A 21158-nucleotide genomic window follows, 5' to 3' on the forward strand; every position below is an offset into this window, starting at 1 on the left:
CTTGGGTATAGAGAATCCATGTGTTTTGAATTTAACATTCTTAAACATTAAGGATGCTTTTTCTCTAATATGTAAACAGGCAAGATTTTGCGGGGAGAGATGATAAAAATGGCAGTCTGGAGTCGACTTCTATTTCCGGGTGTCACGTTTTGAGACCCTTTGTGGACAGGCTGTACAATGGGCCATGTGATGGGTCACGTGACTTCCACTCACAGGGGAAGATGCAGCCCTACCTGGGCTGATGATGCCTGAATGGCACACACCCATGAAGAGGGAAGGAAACCAGATAAGCAGAGACGGGGCTTCTCACCTCATTCCTTAAATAAAAAATACATTCCCAATAGATTAAATATTTAAAGGTTTAAAAAATAAGTCACAAAACAAAGATAAATTCTTTATGTAGCTGTGTGACTATTTTAGGGCAGATATGAAAGGACTCTCTGTCAGACCATTTGGGTTTCTTCATCAGCCTGTTCAGGTTTTCTGTTTCTTCTCAAGATAATTTTAATTGCTAGAGAACCATTCATTTCATTCAGGGTTTCACATTTTAGAAACATCTGGCTATCACATCTGTATCTGTGGTCATATCCCTTTTAGGGATTGTTGACTTGATTGTTTATTTCGGCTATTGTTTCTTTGTGTTCCTTGATTATGCTTTCCAGCTATTTTAATATGTTGCTGTTTTTCTTTTTTCCCCAAGGAACTGAAATTTATCAGTACTGATTACTTTCTTCTTTATTTATTTCTACCTCCTTTTCATATTTCCACTGTTAATTTCTTTCTGGTTCCTTCAGATGAATATTCTATTTGTTTGTTTTTATTCTTTCTTGTTTAATAATGAAAATATTTAAGGAATGAATTTACTTGTGAGTACAGGTTTGTGTGTGTGTGTATAGTGTTTTCAATTGCCTTATTTTTTTCTCTTTCATAATATCTTAAAACATTTTCCTATTTTGTAAAGGTAATAATAATTTCTTTAAACGCTGGTCAAAATAATATGGTTAAAAAAAATCAGTTGTACGTGAGGAAAAGCAGCTATTCCTGGCCCACTCCTACCCAACCAGTCTTAGTTCCCAAAGGTAAAACTTTACCTCCAGCTTGCTCTGTAGTTATTCCTTCATTTAGTCTTTTATTAACTATGTATTGAGTGCCTGCCTTCTATGTGCCTAAGCAACTGTTTTAGGTACCAGTGTATATAGAGGTGAATAAAAACAGGGAAGCATCACTGCATCCCCCCCTACATAGTACTGGTGGAGTGGAGATATAGTATAAATATAGAAATAAAGGACAGAATATGTATATTAGATGTGATAAGTCAAGTTCTACAGAGGAAAAAAAGTCAGGTAGTGGGGATAGAGAGCGGTGGATCAGGGAAGTGTTCACTGAGATGGTGACTTTTGAAAAAAGACCTGAAGGAGGAGAGACAGGGAGTCACAGAGACATCATATGGAAGAGAATTCCAGGCAGAAGGAACGGAAGGACCCTGAAGTAGGAGCCTGCCTGAAACGTTTAAGGAACTACAAGAGAGCCATTGAGGGTGGACTGTAAACTGCGTGTGTGAGGAGAAGGCAAATGCAGCATCAGGAAATGAGTTAAGAGGCTACTTATTTATTTTTAAAATTTTTATTTATTTATTTTTGGCTGCGTTGGGTCTTTGTTGCTGCGCACGGCTTTCTCTAGTTGCGTCGAGCAGGGGCTACTCTTCGTTGCGGTGCGCAGGCTTCTCATTGTGGTGGCTTCTCTTGTTGAGGAGCATGGGCTCTAGGCGCGCAGGCTTCAGTAGTTGTGGCATGTGGGCTCAGTAGTTGTGGCACACGGGTGGCTTATTTGCTCCGTGGCATGTGGGATCTTCCCAGACCAGGGCTTGAACTCGTGTCCCCTGCATTGGCAGGTGGATTCTAAACCGCTGTGCCACCAGGGAAGCCCCAAGAAGCTATGTATTTAAATAACATACCTATGCTATGATGTCTTCATTTATATAGTTTAGACATTTTCTAATCCCCTGATGGATAGGGATTTGACACACTCCACAACTCCTACTTTTCTTCCTTAGTTTCCTAATACACATATTACTATTTTCAGTTCCAAAGTTGTATATTGTTTAAGCAACACACTTACACCTTCTCTTTCTTATTCCATCAGGTATAGACAGTGTCTCTTGACTCCCAGCTTTAAAAGATGAAGATGCCAGCATCTCTAACCTTCCAGTAAGTTTGCATCCTTTTTTCTACATTCTCAGCTTCTATTATCTGTGCTTCTTATTATCTGTGCTACATCTTATTCATATTCCAATCTGTAATCATAATTCAGTCTTTCTTTCCTTCCTTTTCATTGAGATATAATTGACCTACAGCCCTGTATAAGTTTAAGGTGAACAGCATAATGATTTGACTTAGATATATCGTGAAATGATTACCACAGTAAGTTTAGAACATCCATCATCTCCTATAGATACAAAAAAAAGAAAAAGGAATAAAAGAAAATATATTTTTTCCTTGTGATGAGAACTCAGGATTTACTCTCTTAACGATTTACATACGTAACATAAAGCAAAGTATAATATAATTATATGAATCATGTTGTACATTACATCCCTAGGACTTCTTTACCTTATAACTGGCAGTCTCTAACTTCTGACCACCTTCATCCAATTCCTCCTCCCCTCAAACCCCCTTCCCCCTGCCTCTGGTAACCACAAATCTGATCTCTTTTTCTACGGGTTTGTTTGTTTGAAGTATAATTGACCCACAGCACTATGTTAGTGCCTGGTGCAGATTCAACATTTCTATACGTTACAAAATGATCACCATGATAAGTCTAGTTACCGTCTGCCACCATACAAAGATATTACATTATTATGGACGATATGCCCTATGCAGTACATTTTGTCCTGGGACTCATTTATTTTGTACCTGGAAGTTTGTACCTCTTGATCTCCCTCAACCCATTTCACTCCTGTCTCCACCCCAGCTCTCCTCTGGCAACCACTTGTTTGTTCTCTGTATCTGTGACTCTGTTTCGGTTTTATCTATAACTGCTTTTCAGTTCACTTGTTTTGTTTTAGATTCCACACATAAGTGAAATCATATGGTATTTGTCTTTCCCTGTCTGACTTATTTCGCGGAGCATAATACCCTCTAGGTCCATCCATGTTGTCGCAAATGGCAGGATTTCCTTCTTTTTTATGGCTGCCTGATACTCTGTTGTATACATATGCCTCATTTTCTTTATCCATTCATCCACTGATGGACACTCAGGTTGTTTCCATGACCTGGCTCTTGTGTATAATGCTGCAATGAAATTGGGGTGCCTTGTTTTTCTTTATCAAAGAAAACTGAACATTTCTAAACTCTCCATCATATCATGTATTCTGACAGCTCCACTTTTCTTATCAGATACCTGTCTTCCTCCTCGCTCTTTAATCTGGACAGGTTCCTCTCTAGGCCTGTTGCATTCCTGTCATTGTGGATTTCCCTTTGTTGCTGTTTTAGGTTGTATCCTGTGTTTTGGACTCCCTGTTTTCTTTCCTGGTTTAACCCCTCATCTTTTTGAAGCACATCTTCAAGTAGTTTTCTAAGAAAAAGAGCTAGTAGGTAAAATTTCTATGTTCTTGCATGTCTGTCTGAATATTTAATCTTATACTTTAATTCTTTGGTTAATTACAAACTTCTAGAAAAAAGAATTTTCCCTCTGAATTATTTTAAATTAAGAAATTTAAAAATTATTTGCTATTTTCCCTTACAGCTTTGTTGTGTATCAGTTAGATTTCTTAAATTCCTTACTTTTCATTTTGAAAAATATCAAATCTATAAAAAAATGGAAGGAATAGTGAAAAGAACACCTATATGTCCTTCACATAGATCCACTAATCATTAAGATTTTGCCATATTTGGTATATCTTTCTGTCTACACACATGTGGTGTGCATGCATGCATACACACACACACACACACACACACACACAAATGCACATACACATGCACAGTTTTTCTGAACCATTTAATGTAACTTTCAGATATCATGTCACTTCACCCCAAGTATATATATCCTAAGAACAAAGACATTCTCATGCATAACTACACTACAGTTATTGCACTCAATAAAGTAATGTAAATAAAATAATATCATCTAACTGATATACAACCCACTTTTGTCTCTCTCTAATTGTTCAAATAAACTTCTCCACAGCTGTTTGTTTTCTTGTCAATCCATGATTCAGTTGTGTTTAGTAGTCAATCTCTTTGAAGGTATATCATCTGTTTTCTAACATTTGGTGTTGGTGATTAAAAAATCTGAAATTTGTTCCTGCATAAGTGGTATTTTTTTCCTTGCGGAAGCTTTTAGAGTATTTTCTTTTTTTCCCAGTGTTCTAAAATTTTGCAGACATGTGGGTCTTTTAAAAGACCTTGTGCTGTTTGCTCTGTAGGTACTTTCAATCTGAAAACGTGTAACTTTAACCTTTTGGAGATATTGTTGTATTGCTCATTTGATAATGTTTCCCCTCTGATTTCTATCTTTCTTTATCTGGAATGCCTGTAAAACTGGGCCTCCTGGAAAGGTCTTCTGAGTCTCATTTCTTTCATGTCTCCCATCGCATGGTCTTTTTGCTCTGCTTTCTGGAAGATTTCTTCTGTTTTATCTTCTGGGCCTTCAATTTATTTCAGCATGATATTTTCATTCTGTAAGAGCCCTTTCTTGTTCTCTGATTGTGCTGTTTACTTAGTATCTTGTTTATGATTTTGAATGCAATAACTTCCTGAATATAGTTATGATTATAATTAGAAAAAATTTTTAATTCTCTTCTATTTCCTGAATTAGTTCTCTTTCCTTTGAGGTTGTTTTTTTCCTGTTTGTGGTACTTTTTTAAGGCAGCCCTTAGCAAATGAATACAAATTTCTGTCTCTCTTTCTTTCCCTCCCTTCCCTCCTTCTTCCTCCCTCCCTCCCTCCCTTCCTTCTCTCCTTCCTTCTTCCTTCTTTCTCCTCCTCTTCCTCCTCCTCCCTTTTCTTCTTTGTTATTTAATGGAAGAACTCTCAGGTGTTTCACTTGGAGAGTTGATCTTTGGAGGCCCTGCATTCTGAACGAGGGGAGGAGCTAAGGACTGGACTGTTTAAGACAGAGCCTTTGGAGTAATCCCAGTGTTTTTGGCCCGGTCTCACTTGCGTACTCTGTCTTATGCCTCTCTGGAATTCTGTAGGGAAGATCGGCAACCTTCTCTGCGGTGTGTCATCTGTCATTACTTCTGTATCAGCTCGACACAGTCTCACAATTTTTTTTAAAACTTTCTTCCACTGATAGACAACTTCCTGTTCTCTTTGTCATTGTGGATTTATTCCTATTTTAGTCCGTTACTATCATTTTTGTAGGGTCTTAGGGGGAAGAAGAGAAAAACTGAGTGGCCAGCCCATCATTTTGAAAATAGCACTTATTTTCTTGTCTCCAACTTGCAGTTTTGATCTTTTTAGCTGAGAAGTTATTTAGGAGGCTTGTATCAGTCAGGATGGGCTAGGCTATGCTGTATAACAAAACTCTCAAAATATTAATGGCTTAAAATAGCAAAAGTTTATTTCTTGCTCACCGAGGTTGGCTGGTGGCTTTGCTCCAGGTCTCCCCACTCTGAGACCCAAGCTAACAGAGCAGCTGCCATCTTGCTGTTACCAGTTGCCATGGCAGAGATAACCTAGTGAATCATGCACTGTCCCTTTAAGTTTCCACCCAGAAATGATACCCATCATTTCTCTTCATATTTCATTGGCCAAAGAAAATCATTTGACTATTCTTAACATCAAAGGGGGTGAAGAAGTACAATCCTACCCTGTGCCTAGAAAATGGAAAGCTGGAAATGTCTGTTGAACAGTACAATGAACCACCAGAAGACTGTAAAATTTCAAGTGTTTGAATTCTAAAAACTTTTAACACTTGAATTAAAAAAAAAATTGCACTGGAATCAGAGAATGTAGGCTTGTATAAAATTCCTGAGAGTTTTTCATTGCATTATTTGTGACGGATTTTTTAAAATGCTTTATGGGATTGGGAAAGGTGTACCCTTTGTTGGTTGTAGACAAGTTTGACACATACACAACATGAAGCTATTTATATCTTCTATATACCTGTTAATTTTTTTATATACCAGATCTATCAAAGACTAAAGAATTATTTAAAGTTCTTACCATACTATTGTGTTTCTATAGATTTCTCCTTGTTTTTATAACAGTTTTGCACTCATATTTACCTTGTAAGAGTTCATAGTAGATATGCATTTTCTATTTTGTTTAAATAACCTTTGTCTCAATTAATAGGACTTTTATTTATTTATTTTAAAATTAATTAATTAATGTATTTATTTTTGGCTGTGTTGGGTCTTCATTGCTACTCACGGCTTTCTCTAGTTGTGGTGAGTGGGGGCTACTCTTCGTTGCAGTGCGCGACCTTCTCATAGCAGTGGCTTCTCTTGTTGCAGAGCACTGGCTCGGCACGTGGGCTTCAGTAGTTGTGGCACTTGGGCTCAGTAGTTGTGGTGCACAGGCTTAGTGGCTCCACAGCATGTGGGATCTTCCCGGACCAGGGCTCGAACCCATGTCCCCTGCATTGGCAGGCAGATTCTTAACCACTGCGCCACCAGGGAAGTCCCCTAATGGGACTTTTAAATTCTTGTTCCATTGCCACATGTCTTCTGTACTCTCTTAGGATCTCAAAGTGCTTTTTATAATTTAAAAATTTTTTTTAATTTTTAATTTTTTAAAAGTGATATTGAATTTGGTGATGATTTCCTGGATATGACACCAAAAGCATAGGCAACAAAAGTAAAAATAGATATATTGGACTTCATCAAAATTAAAACTTTCAGGACACTATCAACACAATGAAAAGGCAACCTACAGAATGAGAGAAAATATTTGCAAATGATATATCTGATAAGGGGTTGATGTCTAGAATATAGAGAACTCCTACAATTCAACAATGAAACAAACAACCCAATTCAAAATGGGCAAAGGACTTGAATAGACATTTCTGCAAAGAAGATACACAAATGGTCAACAAGCACACGAAAAGGTGCTCAACATCACTAATTACTAGGAAATGCAAGTCAAAACCACAGTGACAGGGAACTATATTCAATATCTTATAATAACCTATAATGGAAAAGGATCTGAAAAAGTATGTGTATATATCATATATATATATAATATATATATCTATCACTTTGATGTACACCTGAAACTAATGCAACATTGTAAATCAACTATACTTCAATTAAAAAAAACAAAACCACAGTGAGATACCACCTCACAGCCATTAGGATGACTACTATCAAAAACACAGAAAATAGCAAGTGTTGAGGAGATTGTGGAAAAATTGGAACCTTTGTTCACTGTTGCTGGGAATGTAAAATGGTGCAGTTGCTATGGAAAGTAGTATGTTGGTTCCTCAAAAAATTAAACATAGAATTACCATATGATCTAGTAATACATTTTTGGGTATATACTCAAAGGAATTGAAATCAGGGTCTTGAAGAGAGATTTGCACACCCATGTTCATAGCATCATTATTCACGATAGCCATAAGGTGGAAGCAACCCATTCACCCACTGATGAATGAATGGATAAACAAAATGTGGTATAGACATACAACGGAATATATTCAGCCTTGAAAAGGAAGGAAATTGGAACAGGTACTACAACATGGATGAACCTTGAAGTTGTTATGCTAAGTGAAATAGGCCAGTTACAAAAAGTCATGTACTGTATGATTTTACTTATATGAAGCACTTAGATGCTGTGGACTGAATTGTGTCCACCCTAAATTCATATGTTGACGCCCTAACTCCCAATGTGGCTGCATTTGGAGACAGGTTCTTTAAAGAGGTAATTATGGGTGGGGCCCAATATCGCTAGTGTCTTTATAAGAAGAGACCAGGGATGCATGCACACAGAGAAAAGGCCATGTGAGGACACAGTGAGAAGATGGCCATCTCCAAGCCAAGGAGAGAGACCTCAGGAGAAACCAAAACTATCAGTACTTGAACTTGGACTTGTAGGCTTCAGGACTGTGAAAAAATAAATTTCTGTTTTTTAAGCCACCCAGCCTGTGGTAATTTGTTATGGCAACCTTAGCAGATTAATATACCAGAGTAGTCAAATTCATAGAGACAGAAAGTAGGATGGTGGTTTCCAGGGTCTGGGAGGAGAAGGGAATGGAGAGTTATGTCATGGGTACAGGGTTCAAGTTTGGCAAGATAAATTCTGGAGATTGGTTGCACGACAATGTGAATGTGCTTAACACGGCTGAACTGGGCGTTTAAAAATGGTTAAGACGGTAAATTTTATATTATGTCTATTTTATCACAGTTAAAAATAAACATGTTTTTAATTGTGATGAAATAGACATAATATAAAATTTACCTTCTACCATAGCCCTATTTTTCTCCTCTCCTTTATAGCAAAACTGAAAAAAGTAGTTTCTGTTTGCTATCTCCACTTCTTCATGGCTCACTTTCTCTTGAACCGTTCCGATTAGGATTTTCTGAAGCTGCCTTGTTCAGGGTTACTGAGATAATTTCAATCCATCAGCAGCAATGTTGCTCTCTCGCTCCTCCTTGAGATACTTGCCCCGTGATCTCCTGGTTTTCCTCTCGCTTTTCCTTTGTAGGATGGGGCTCGCCCCTCCTCCTGACTTTATCTGCAAGTTACCCCAGGACTCTGCCCCAGGCTTTTTATACTCACACTCTGGCAATCTCATCCAGTGCCATCTATCCACTGGTGAATTTCAGGTTCTGTCTCCAGCCCACCCTCCCTTGGAACCCAACGCAGAACATCCACCCGCCCACCCCACATCGTCACAAGGATGTCGACCAGGCATCTGAAATGCATCATGCCCCGAACAAATCCTGACCTCTCCTTCAGAACCTGTCTCCCTCCATCGTTTGCCATCTCAGTAAATAGCACCACCTTGCAACCAGATTGAAAAACAGGCACCCTCGTAACTGCGCACCAGAGATCTTGGAGTCACCTTGACCCCCTGCTTTCTGTCTCACCCCACATCCAACTCACCCGAGTATCCTGTTGTCTGTCTTCAAAACCTCTCCAGGGCCCGGCTCCTCCCCGCCTCCTCTTCTACCACCTGCCTTGGCCAGGCAAGCTCCTCTCATCTGGATGACTGCAGAGGCTTCTGAGTTAAATGAACAAATGAATAAATGCTATGAGTGTTGAAATTAGCGATATGAAATATATATGTGTATGCCCGAGGACGCCATCTGAAATGTAATTGAACGTTTTTCTCTGCAGGCTGCAGGTGAGAATAGGTGATCATATATCAGCATATGTAACCCAGAGATCTAGCAGTATGCCCGCACCCCTCTCACCCAGTAGCTAATGTGTACCTGGTAAAAGATTGCTAGTATCACCAGGAAGTCTGCAGACACACAGACGTGCATCTCTATTGACTAACTGAAAGTACAGTATTATGGCCGTTAGAACTTAAAGAGAGAAATCAGAGAATTTGAGATACCACACGAATAACCAGATTATCGGAGAATGAGCTGCTTTGCTTAGGATGGTTGATGGTTCTGAGAGGAGCAAGTGTGGTCCTAGTTTCAAAGAGTATGGTGTATGACCCCCCCACCCCACCCCCAAGCCGTATCCTCTTCCCATACCTATCTTGGTAGCAGAAACAGCTGGAGTTTAATGGTCTATTTATTTATTTAGATTTGGCCAAAAGGGACACATCAAAGTTATGGCACTAAAATGTTTCTGCTCTTGGGGTGGATACTACATTAAAACATCCTGTTGCCGAGACGAAGCAACTCTTGAAGTTGGACCGGTGGTGGGAGGCTGAGAGTGGGGTGTGACCAGGTGTCTTGAGACGAGTTGCTTACTGATGGGCGGAAGGTGTTAAACCTTCTGGGTGATGCAGTCTCCTCGGTACCACATGAGTCAGGTGCTGGCCGTGCTAGGACGAGGCAGAACCCAGAGCAGTAGCAAAACTGTTGGGAGGGGTCTGAAAGAGAACTGGAGGAGCTTCTGGCAGTGGCTGTGTGGAAGGTAAAGAGAGAGAGAGAGAGAGAGAGAAAAGAAGACGGAGAAGGGAAAGGAGAGGGAGGGAGGGGAGGGTCGCCACTCAGCGGGGAGGGCTGCCTCTCAGCATCACTTCTGTGACCTGTTTCAGGATGGACACAGGTGATGTGGACAGGTCATCGTTGTGTTTTCCATCACTTGCACTAGGGGCACAGATAGTCCCAGTGTCACACAGAGGCAGAGCCTACAGAACAAGTCTGTCCCTCTGAATGTTCAGCCCCATCTTTCTCCTCCCAGGACAGGCCACCTGCTCTGCTCAGGTGCCCAGGGATCCCTTAGTGCATAGAGTCCTGATATGTCCTGCCAGCAGCAGAGGGAGCCCACACTCTACCGAAAGGGATTAAGTTTCTCATTAGAATACAAAGCAGGAAATACAATAACGGTGTTTTTTGCCACGCAGTATGTCCTTACAGATGAAGCTTTAATCTCCCTCATACATCTCCGTTGCTGTAAATTCCTGCTCTATTATGGTACCATATGCCGTGATTCCCTGGGAGAAAGCCACAGTAAGCTTGGCGGCGAGCTTGGGCTTCTGAGCTGTTTGTGCCGCGTGTTGAATCACATATTATCTCACACTTAAAAGTATGTCTTAATAAGCTCTTTTGTATCAGTTTATTAGCCATGATCCTGCAGTTGATCAGTTATGTCATGGAAGGGTACCACGGAGCTCACTGACAATTACGGGATGTAAGAGGCAGAAGGAAAGTTAGGCTTGAAACACAACAGAGCGCAGTTCATCTGATGGTCTAGCAGCTGCTGATTCGCCTTCTCATCTGTTTCTAAGTAATAGATATTGATGCTTCTCTGCTCAGAGCAGACCTACTGTACGTGCAGTTGCCCACAGTGCACAGAATGGCATTTTTTCAAAATCCTTTCCAGCTCACTGTTAAAGGCACAATGTCAGATGTCACAACCCACAAGGGTTACTCTTGGAGCTAAGCCACACCATCATTGTTCCTCACACTGTGCTCTTTCTGGGAAAAAGAAACATGTTCGCCTTTTGCCTCATTTCCCTCCCAAAGCAACTGACCAAGTTCTGAAACCACTCTTAGGAGGAAAAAAACCCCTCAGGTCCTGTATCCTTTATGATGACAGCTGTCATCTATGCCTGGTGGGAAAGGGGGACCAACAGGAAACATTTAGAAAACAGTTTTTCACCTAAAACCCGTCATGGAGTCTGACTTCAGAAGCAGTTCCACTCAAGCTTCTGTGGCCAGCTTCTTTCTGAGGATGATCTCCATGCCACAGGGTGAGGGTACCACCATGTTACCCTGACTAGGACCTCCTTCTCCTAGCTGGAAAGCTAACAGGCACAGGGCCAGTCTAAGAGCTTCCCAGGCCCCAGAGCCTTCTTCTTTTGGATCCCCTACTACAAAACATGTGAAAAAAATGGAAATGCACCCCTATCCCACATCATGATAATGTATAAATAAATAATAAATGACAATATGGGCATGGAAACTAGTTGATGTATTATGTCTCCTCGAGTGTATTAATCCTGACATTGTATTGTTTTCTCTGTAGCTTTGTGCTGATACATGTTTTCCTCCTAGGCTGTGTACATGCCCATGGGTCTTTGGAGCTCTCTGAGTTCTGAGCCCTGCTCCTTGAGGGGAGGGAGGGGGGCGGGGAGTGGAGAGGACTTGGTGCAGAGAGGATGGATGCTGAATGGTTGGGGGCCAAGATGAAGTTTGGTCCTAGCCCTCACCTGCCTGGTCCAAAGAGAACCAACCTCAGAAGAAATTAAGAGGGCCCTTACCTGTCCTTAAATAAAGCCAGAAAGATTCTCACCCGTTTGTAAAAAAGGTGCAGAGAACGGGAATACCTTTTCTAGTAACATGCTCATTCATTCATTCATTCATTCATCCCCTCATTCAAAAAGCATTTTTTTGGAAACCCTACTAAGTGCCAAGCCTAGTGCTCGGCATTTGGGAAATAAAGGCAGGTAAGATGCAGTGCCTGCCCTCAGGAACACAGAGTTCCTCAGTCCCTCTGTCCTGGGGCTGCTCTTGGTCAGCCTTCCAGGACCCACCCTTGCCTCCATAGCTTCCACAGATATATTCCTGGCTGTTATGAGCTGAGTTGTGTCCTCCAGAAATTCCTATATTGAAATCCTAACTCCCAGTACCTCAGAATGTGACTATATTTGGAGATGGGGCCTTTAAAGAGGTGATTAAGGTTGAATGAAGTCATTAGGATGGGCCCCAATCCAATATGAATGATGTCCTTGTAAGAAGAGATTAGGACACAGATACACACAGAGGGAGACCACGTGGAGACGCTCGGAGACGATGACCACCTACAAGCCAAGGAGAGAGGCCGCAGAAGAAACCAACCCTGTTGACACCTTGAATTCAGACTTCTAGCTTTCAGAACTGTGAGAGGATAAATTTCTGTACTCTTGTTGCAGCAGCTCTAGCAAACTAATGCACCGGTTCCATAGGAGGCCCAGAAGACTCCCTTGAACCTTTCTCAAGAGAAGAAAGAAAAGACACTCAGCCAGCCCCTCCCCGACCTGGTGGGAGCTTCTGCCAAAGGGCAGCCTTACTGTGCACTTACCCCAAAGTCCCTCAGCCTCATTTCTCCTCAGTCTGCTTCCTTCAGGTGCAGACACATCAGCGGGGTTTGGGGAGTTTGCTGAGAATGCGGGGGAGCAGGGTTAGGGGCTCCCTTTCCTCAGTCACAGTGATTTTTCTCTCTAGGACTTCCTATGTGTTGTTCTTTGGGGGAGGGGCTTTCACTCTGCTGCGTCTACCCAGGCTCTGGGGGACATTCAGTCCTCATTTTGCTTTTCTTCATCTTTTTTTAAAATTTATTTATTTATTTATTTGGCCATGCCGGCTCTTAGTTGCGGCATGTGGGATCTTTAGTTGTGGCATGCGTACTCTTAGTTGAGGCATGCAAACTCTTAGTTGAGGCATGAATGCAGGTTCTAGTTTCCCGACCATGGATCAAACCCGGGCCCCTGCATTGGGAGCTTGGAGTCTTAACCACTGGACTGCCGGGTATGTCCAAGGACTGATTTTGAATAGTAAGGAGCAGCAAAACTCTGTGCCAGGGGCCCTACATCTCTCCTGTGGGATGCTACAGAGCAGGGTAACTTCTGGGGCTGAACTGTCTTCTCTGTGACTCTCTCACATCTGTTTCCTCCTGGGGTTGTGTCAACATGATTTCATTCATGAGAAATTGATCCCTTATTCCTTAAATAATTGTGCATTAACTACAATTAACTACTCTTGTAAAATCACCAAAGTTTACAATTAATATAAGCTTTATTAATTAAGTTATTATTAATTAAACATGTAAAGATTCTCTTTGTGGACTTCCCTGGTGGTGCAGTGGTTAAGAATCCGCCTGCCAATGCAGGGGACACGGGTTCGAGCCCCGGTCCGGGAAGATCCCACATGCCGCGGAACAACTAAGCCTGTGCGCCACAACTACTGAGCCCACGTGCCTAGAGCCTGTGCTCCGCAACAAGAGAAGCCACCGCAATGAGAAGCCCGTGCACCACAACCAAGAGTAGCCCCCCGCTTGCCGCAACTAGAGAGAGCACGCACTCAGCAACGAAGACCCAACGCAGACAAAAATAATTAATTAAAAAAAAGATTCTCTTTGTGATAGAATCATTTCAGAGTGAAAATCCAAAGATCAACTGGTTATTAAAATATATCAAACAAAATAGTCCTGGCTAGTATGTATTAATAGCAATAAAGTGATGATTTCAAGGCACATACTTCCTCTGCTGGGTCTAGAAGAGGAATATGATGGAAACAGTGAGCTGGGATTACCCAGGTCAATTAAAGAGACACAAAGCAATAAATGCCCATCTTTCCAGGAAGCCGTCATAAACATGTAGTCACTATTCTATGTATACCTGCTGATGGATTAACTGATATTAAACAGCAAGTTATTCCGCGAGGGCTGCTGAAGAGAAGACTGATGCTAGGATTTTAATTCACAAATAGGCAAAAATCAATTTGTCTTTTTTTTACAACAAGAATTTATCTTGGTATAAAACCTTGCATATATGATATATAGCATATATATGTTTATGTATATATGTATGTGATCATATACATACATACGTGTATGACAGAGGGTTATGGGACTGCAATATCTATCTGGACGAAAAATGAAAGTTTCAGTGGGCTGACAGGCTGTTTCCAAACACTGTGAACATTTAGCTTCGTGAAGACAGAGCATGCTGATCTATGATTTTTCCCTCCTAACTTCTGGACTTGGCTTTCCTCTCTGTGCAGTGGCCGACATGTGCCTCCATGTGAATGGGGTCATTCCTGCTCACCTCCTGTGCAAAGGGCTGGGACTGAAGGGCTGCTCCAGGGGAATTCATCAAAGACTCAGATAAAAGAGGCTTTGAAAAGCGCAGAACACATTTCCTTTACTCTTGGCTGATAATTACTGCAAAGCAGTTCATCTCAGACGTTATTTTAATAGACGAGTGAGTTCTTGGATATTTTCAGAGGATGACAGAGAAAGGTGTACTGGCTCAGGATGGAGGACCCGGGGTTGCAGCTGTGTGCAGGCCGTGGGACTGGCGGGGGTGGTCAGAGGACGTTCTTGACTTTTGTGTTCTCTGGGCTTAAAGTTAAAAAAAAACTGAACAAACTGTGCTATGACCCCCAAATGTTTCTTCAAGGCCCAGCCACTATGGAATTCACTGAGGTCTTCATTAGCTTATCAGTCAAAGTCTTCAATTTTATATTGTTTTTCTAAAAATCAAATTTATTGAGGTACAATTTGCATAGCATAAAATGCACACATTTTAAGTATATGGTTTAATGAGTTTTGACAAATGTGTACACCATGAAACCATATCTCCAATCAATATATAGATAATTTCCATCATCCAAAGTATTCCCTTGTGCCCAGTAGTATACTGGTAAATATTTAACAGCAGGCTCTCTGGAAAAAGTTATATATTTAACATCTATTTATTTAGCATATTAATAACTTAACATATTAAAAGTATTATTTTAAAAGTATTATGAATTTTGCTGATATAAAGGATGTTTATTACTAATTTATAAGTAATAATAAAATGTATTTTTTTATCGTAAATCCCATACAGTCAACTGATTATCACAAAATGTTTTCACTGATTTTTCCAGAGTCTTGTATCTGTAGCCAACCAAAGTTTGCAATTAACTAGTGTAGTTCTGACCTGTCGGTTGCTAGTTTCATTTACTTTAAGGAGTAAGACAAAAGTGAAACAAGACATATTTTGGAACATCACTTGTTTGTTAAAGACATAAACAACTTCTTTGCTGAGTTAGATTATAGTTTTGAATGCCAGAAGAATATTGTCTTCATTTTTTGTGCTAGTTGTAGTGTAACAGCTATACACACTACTCACTTCTTTTTATTAAAGTATAATTGATTTACAATGTTTCAGATGTACAGCAAAGTGATTTACTTATATATATTCTTTTTCAGATTCCTTTCCATTATAAGTTAATACAAGCTATTGAATATAGTTCCCTGGGCTATACAGTAGTTCCTTGTTATTTATCTATTTTATTCAATATATATAGTAGTGTGTATCTGTTAATCCCAAATTCCTAATTAATCCCTCCCCCACTTTCCCCTTTGGTAACCATAAATTTGTTTTCTATGTCTGTGGGTCTGTTTCTCTTTTGTAAATACGTTCATTTGACAATAGGCAGTACATGGAAGCAACCTAAATGTCCATCAACAGATGAATGGATAAAGAAGATGTGGCACATATATGCAATGGAATATTACTCAGCCATAAAAAGGGAAAAAATTGAGTTATTTGTAATGAGATGGACGAGCCTAGAGTCTGTCATACAGAGTGAAGTAAGTCAGAAAGAGAAAAACAAATACTGTACGCTAATGCACATATATGGAATCTAAAAAAATGGTACTGATGAACCTAGTGGCAGGGCAGGAATAAAGACTCAGATGTAGAGAACGGACTTGAGGACACTTGCAGGGGAGGGGAGGGGAAGCTGGGATGAAGTGAGAGTGTAGCACTGACATATATACACTACCAAATATAAGATGGATGGCTAGTGGGAAGCTGCTGCATAGCACAGGGAGATCAACTCGGTGCTTTGTGGCAACCTAAGGGGGGTGGGATAGGGAGGTTGGGAAGGAGGCTCAAGAGGGAGGGGATATGGGGACATGTGTATACATACAGCAGTTTCACTTTGTTGTACAGCAGAAACTAACACAACATTGTAAAGCAATTATACTTCAATAAAGATATTAAAAATAATTTCATTTGTATCTTTTTTTTAGATTCCCCATATAAGTAATATCATATGATATTTGTCATTCTCTGTCTGACTTACTTCACTTAGTATGATAATCTTTAGGTTCATCCATGTTGCTGCAAAAGGCATTTCATTCTTTTTTATGGCTGAGTAATATTCCACTGTGTATATATACCACATCTTTATCCATTCATCCGTTGATGGACATTTAGGTTGCTTCCATGGCTATTAGAAATAATACTGCAATGAACACTGGTGTGCATGTATCTTTTTGAATTATGGTTTTCTCCAGGTATATGCCCAGGAGTGGGATTGTTGGGTCATATGGTAGCTCTATTTTTAGTTTGTTAAGGAACCTCCATACTGTTTTCCATAGTGGCTGTACCAACTTACATTCCCACCAACAGTGTAGGAGGGTTCCCTTTTCTCCACACCCTCTCCAGCATTTATTATTCGTAGACTTTTTAATAATGGCTATTCTGACTGGTGTGAGGGGGTACCTCATTGTAGTTTTGATTTGCGTTTCTCTAATGATCCCCAGTGGCATGTTGACAGCTCCATTTGGTTGATAGCCTCACTAACACTTGGTGTTTTAAATTTTAACCATTTGAGTAGATGTTTAGAGGTATCACATTGTGACTTTAATTTGAATTTCCCTAATGACTAACGATATTGAGTACCTTTTATTGTGCTTATGGACCATTCGTATATTTTCTTCAATGAAGTGTCTGTTCAAGTCTCTGCACGTTTTTAAAAAGTGAGTTCTGAAAACCACCCAAATGTTCACCAACTGATAACATTGATTTGTTCCATCCTTTCCGTCTATGCTCACCAGACATAGGTTCTGTTCTTCTCTCCCATATCTTACACGTTCCTAATCTACAGACACATTTTAGGAGTTTTCCTACTGCTCTACTCATTGCGTCTTTCATTCTATACACCAGAACTGAGCATTCTTGGGCATTCCCTGGAAGTCCAGTGGTTAGGACTCCACGCTGTCACTGCCGAGGGTGTGGGTTCAATCCCTGGCTGGGGAACTAAGGTCCCACAAGCCGTGCAGTGTGGCAAAAAAAAAAAAAGATTAAAAAAATAATATAAAATTAGTTAATAGAAAAAAAAAAACCTGAGTATTCTCAATACAGCAATATCCCTTACAATCCACTCCTTCCACTTATTCAATTCTTTGACTCAAATGCATCTTCTAGTTCAGGTACAGCCCACAGCAGAAACCTGGCATCTTTAAATAATCCACCTGGACTTCCCTGGTGGTGCAGTGGTTAAGAATCCTCCTGCCAGTGCAGGGGACACAGGTTTGACCCCTGGTCCGGGAAGATCCCACATGCCGCGGAGCAACTAAGCCCATGTGCCACAACTACTGAACGTGTACTCTAGAGCCCTTGAGCCACAACTACTGAGCCCATGTGCCACAACTACTGAAGCCCATGTGCCTAGAGCCCATGCTCTGCAACAAAGGGAAGCCACTGCAATGAGAAGCCCACGCACTGCAACGAAGACCCTGCTTGATGCTACTAGAGAAAAGCCTGTGCACAGCAATGAAGACCCAATGCAGCCAAAAATAAGTGAATTTTTAAAAAAAGTTTTAAACAATCCACCCACAAAACACAGGGTTCATTCAGTCGCAGAGTGAGACCTGGATCCAGACAATGTGGTTCCAGGCATTGTGTTTCTTTTCCATGCACACGAATTGTCTTTTCAAGGGCAAAGTCCCTCTTTGGTGTCAGGCAACACGTGTTCAATTATCTTCTGTGCTTTGTGTTGGAAGCATCATCCTTCTTTATTGGTGACATTCATTCCGGCGTCACGAGTCCCCTGCCCAAGATGTGCAGGTAAAAGGCACGGTGCTCAGAGGCTTGTCGGCCAGCTATGTATGTTCTAGGCCAGGCATCCTTGCCCCTGTAGCTCTTGATAGAGCGAGTGTGTGCATGCCCCAGGCACCTACCGTCTACCGGCTTGCTCATCCTCGACTCTGGTTCTCATCAGTGGGGAAGGCTGATGCCACTTGTGAAGTGGGTCATGTCAGCGTTGCCTAATCCAGGACTCAGGCAGCGAGGTCCTTCCAACCACCTCTGCACCCTATTCCAAGTGTGCTGAGCTGCCCCATCTCATTCCCTTTGCTCCAAGCTCTCTTTTCTCTTTTCAACACACACGGTGTGATTCCAGCATCTTAATTTGGTCATCACCTCTGGGATAGGCTGCCTGGAAGTGACCTGCAAGGCTGCCATTCCATCAGGGCGAGTTACCCAAGAGTGTTGCTCCTGCCGAGGTGAACGGTAGCCGGGGGTAGAAATGGAAAGCCCTCTTCTTGCCGACTGATCTAAGGGGTGTCTTTGACATTCAGTACAGGCAGCACGACACCTACAGGTGCACAGCTGTAGGCGAGGCCAGCTTACACTCAGCTGGGATTCTGGGCCTGCTTCACTGGAAGCAAATGGTACTCTATTTTTTTTTTCTTTTTTCTTTCTTGGCTGTGCCAAATGGCTTATGGGATGTCAGTCCCCAGACCAGGGATTGAACTTGGGCCATGGTAGTGAAGGTGCCAAGTCCTCATCGCTAGACCACCAGGGAGCTACCGAGTTACTGTGTTTATAACCTATATTTTCATGGGTATAATAAGCCTCCAAAGAAGTTGTGTACTTTGGAAATGTGTATAAACTTATTTCTATATTTTTTTTGAAAATCAAGGACTATCAGTTTGGAAGGGTGTCACCCTGCAGTGGTGACCTCTGGTGCAGTTCCCCTTCCCCCTGCCCTTCTCTCCAGGGCCCCAAGGCAGGGAGGAGGTGGGCTAGGCAGCCAAGGCTTGGGAGGGGGTGGGGTGCGAGGGTTACAGCCCCCTGCACCCGCCGTCTTTCCCACTGCCTGCCTCTGTCTGGAGACCCCTCTCTGGTCTTCCCTTTTCTTGCCAGCCCCTTCGGGTAGGGAAGCAAGGGCAGGATGAGAGGAGAGGTCTCAGATCCTTAGCGCTCCTGCCTTTCGGGCACTGGACAGAAGAGCCCAGAACGTGCCAGGCTACAGAACCCACTGGGGGTCACCGTTTCCGTCTGTGGCGAGGATCCCCGGCCGCGGCAGTCACATGGCAGCTGCGCTGGTCAGGCAAGCCAGTGCCTGGTCTTGCCTGGACCCTGCCCAGCGCATTTGGGCAGTCTCCTTGCCACAGTCTAGGACCCTGGCAAGCTCTGGAAGAGGGGAGGGGCTGAGACCGCTGGCCAGGTGTCCGAGGCGGTGGGGATGGGCTGCAGCGCGGGGACTGGAAGTGAGAGGGCGCCCTCTCGTTGCGCGGTCACCGCACGCGCCGGCGCCACTTACCTGGGAAACGTGCCCTTTACCAGCCACTTATGGGATTAATTTTGCGACAGAGACGCTGGCGCTGTAGAAACCACACTGGGTTTTCGGCAACACCTTCCACTCCCCGGAGTGGTTAAACCAGAAGTGTTCAGTGGCTGACCGAGGCCGCGGAAAAGAGCCACAGCTAACGCCCGCTCTGTGGCTGGAATCAAAACACTACTGGTGACGCGCTGTTTTCCACCATGGGTCCTCCCCGACGCCGCGTGGGGAGTCAGGGGGTTCTGCCAATGTCCCTCCCCGCAGCGGGAGCCCCAGCTCACCAAGCTCGGGGGTCGGGCTCTGAGGGCGCCACCCCGATTCGGTCCTGGGTGCGTCAGCCACGGTTCTCCGCGGTGATGGGGAGGAGAGGCTGGGGACCGCTACGCACAGAAACGTCGAAGGGTCGCTCTGTAACGTTGGAGTTAACTTTCCTCTGGCCAAACCCTTGTTTCTGGGTTGCCCTCAGAGGCAGGCCTCCCTCCGGTCTTCTCGAGGCTTCTCCTGCGGTGATCGGGCAAGCAGAGACTGGGCGGGAGAGTCAGAACAGAGCCGGCCCCCTCGAACCCTGGTCGCCCTGCCCCAAGCAGGGAGCATCTGGCATCTTCCTGCTCTAGGAGGCTGCAGAGTTCTTGAAGGGCCCGCAGGCATCTGGGGTGCAGGCTTGTCTGTAAGGAGATCCCGGCAGGGAGAAAGCCTGGAGGGAGACAGTATTATTGGGCTGCTTGACAGCGACATAAACATACTTTCAAAAGAAAAAATGTTTCTTTGCTGCTTGCTCTAAACTCAGGGCACATACTCTTACCACCACAGGGGGGTGGGGGAAGATGGGTTAAACCAAAAAAAAAAAAAAAAAAATCTGCTAAAATAAATAAAATCATTATTTTAGCAGGAATGATGACCCCCCCAACCCCCCACTCCACACCTTTTGGCATAAGTCCTGTGTCCCAGTCCCCAGAGGGGGTGAAAGTCAGGGACAAGTTGAAGAGTGCCTCTTTGTTTCCTAGAAAACCAGCAATGTATTTTCCAGGTAATAATAACAATATAGATAATAATACTTGATGAGTACTGAGCACATTTCGTGTGCTAAGAACTCCACTCTCAACTCCAGGGGCACCGAGCGTTCAGGGTTGAGCAAATCAGCAGGTCTTAATCTACTGGCCACAGGGACCCACCTGGAGCCAAGGAGGAAAGGTGAGACTTATGCCGAAGGAGAGGCTGGTTCTCTGTGATGAACTTTGGAAGGCTGGACCTGCTGCAGCCTACTTGCCCCCAGCTGGAGCCAAGTGCCAGGGAAGTGTCCAGAAAAGTGCTGGGATTCACTGATTGGACCAACTTGGGTTACTGGCCAAAACAGCATAGTCCACTAGAATTGCTTCATTTATTTATGATGAGTTCAAAATTCCATGATTTATGATAAACAGTAAGTTATCATTTACTATCTATGGCTGCATAACAAATCACCCTAAAATTTATGGCTCAAAAT

General features: G+C 42.6%; 1 long non-coding RNA gene across 1 annotated transcript in view; it reads left to right on the top strand.

Moving 5' to 3' along the window:
- Positions 1–21158, top strand: part of LOC132416494 (uncharacterized) — an 86030-nt gene that overhangs the window by 2027 nt on the left and 62845 nt on the right. The window contains exon 2 of the long non-coding RNA XR_009517614.1: positions 2143–2207. This is a non-coding gene — a long non-coding RNA (uncharacterized lncRNA). The remainder of the gene's footprint in view (positions 1–2142; positions 2208–21158) is intronic.

Source organism: Delphinus delphis, chromosome 20, assembly GCF_949987515.2.
Source record: "Delphinus delphis chromosome 20, mDelDel1.2, whole genome shotgun sequence".
Classification (NCBI taxonomy): Eukaryota; Metazoa; Chordata; class Mammalia; order Artiodactyla; family Delphinidae; genus Delphinus; species Delphinus delphis.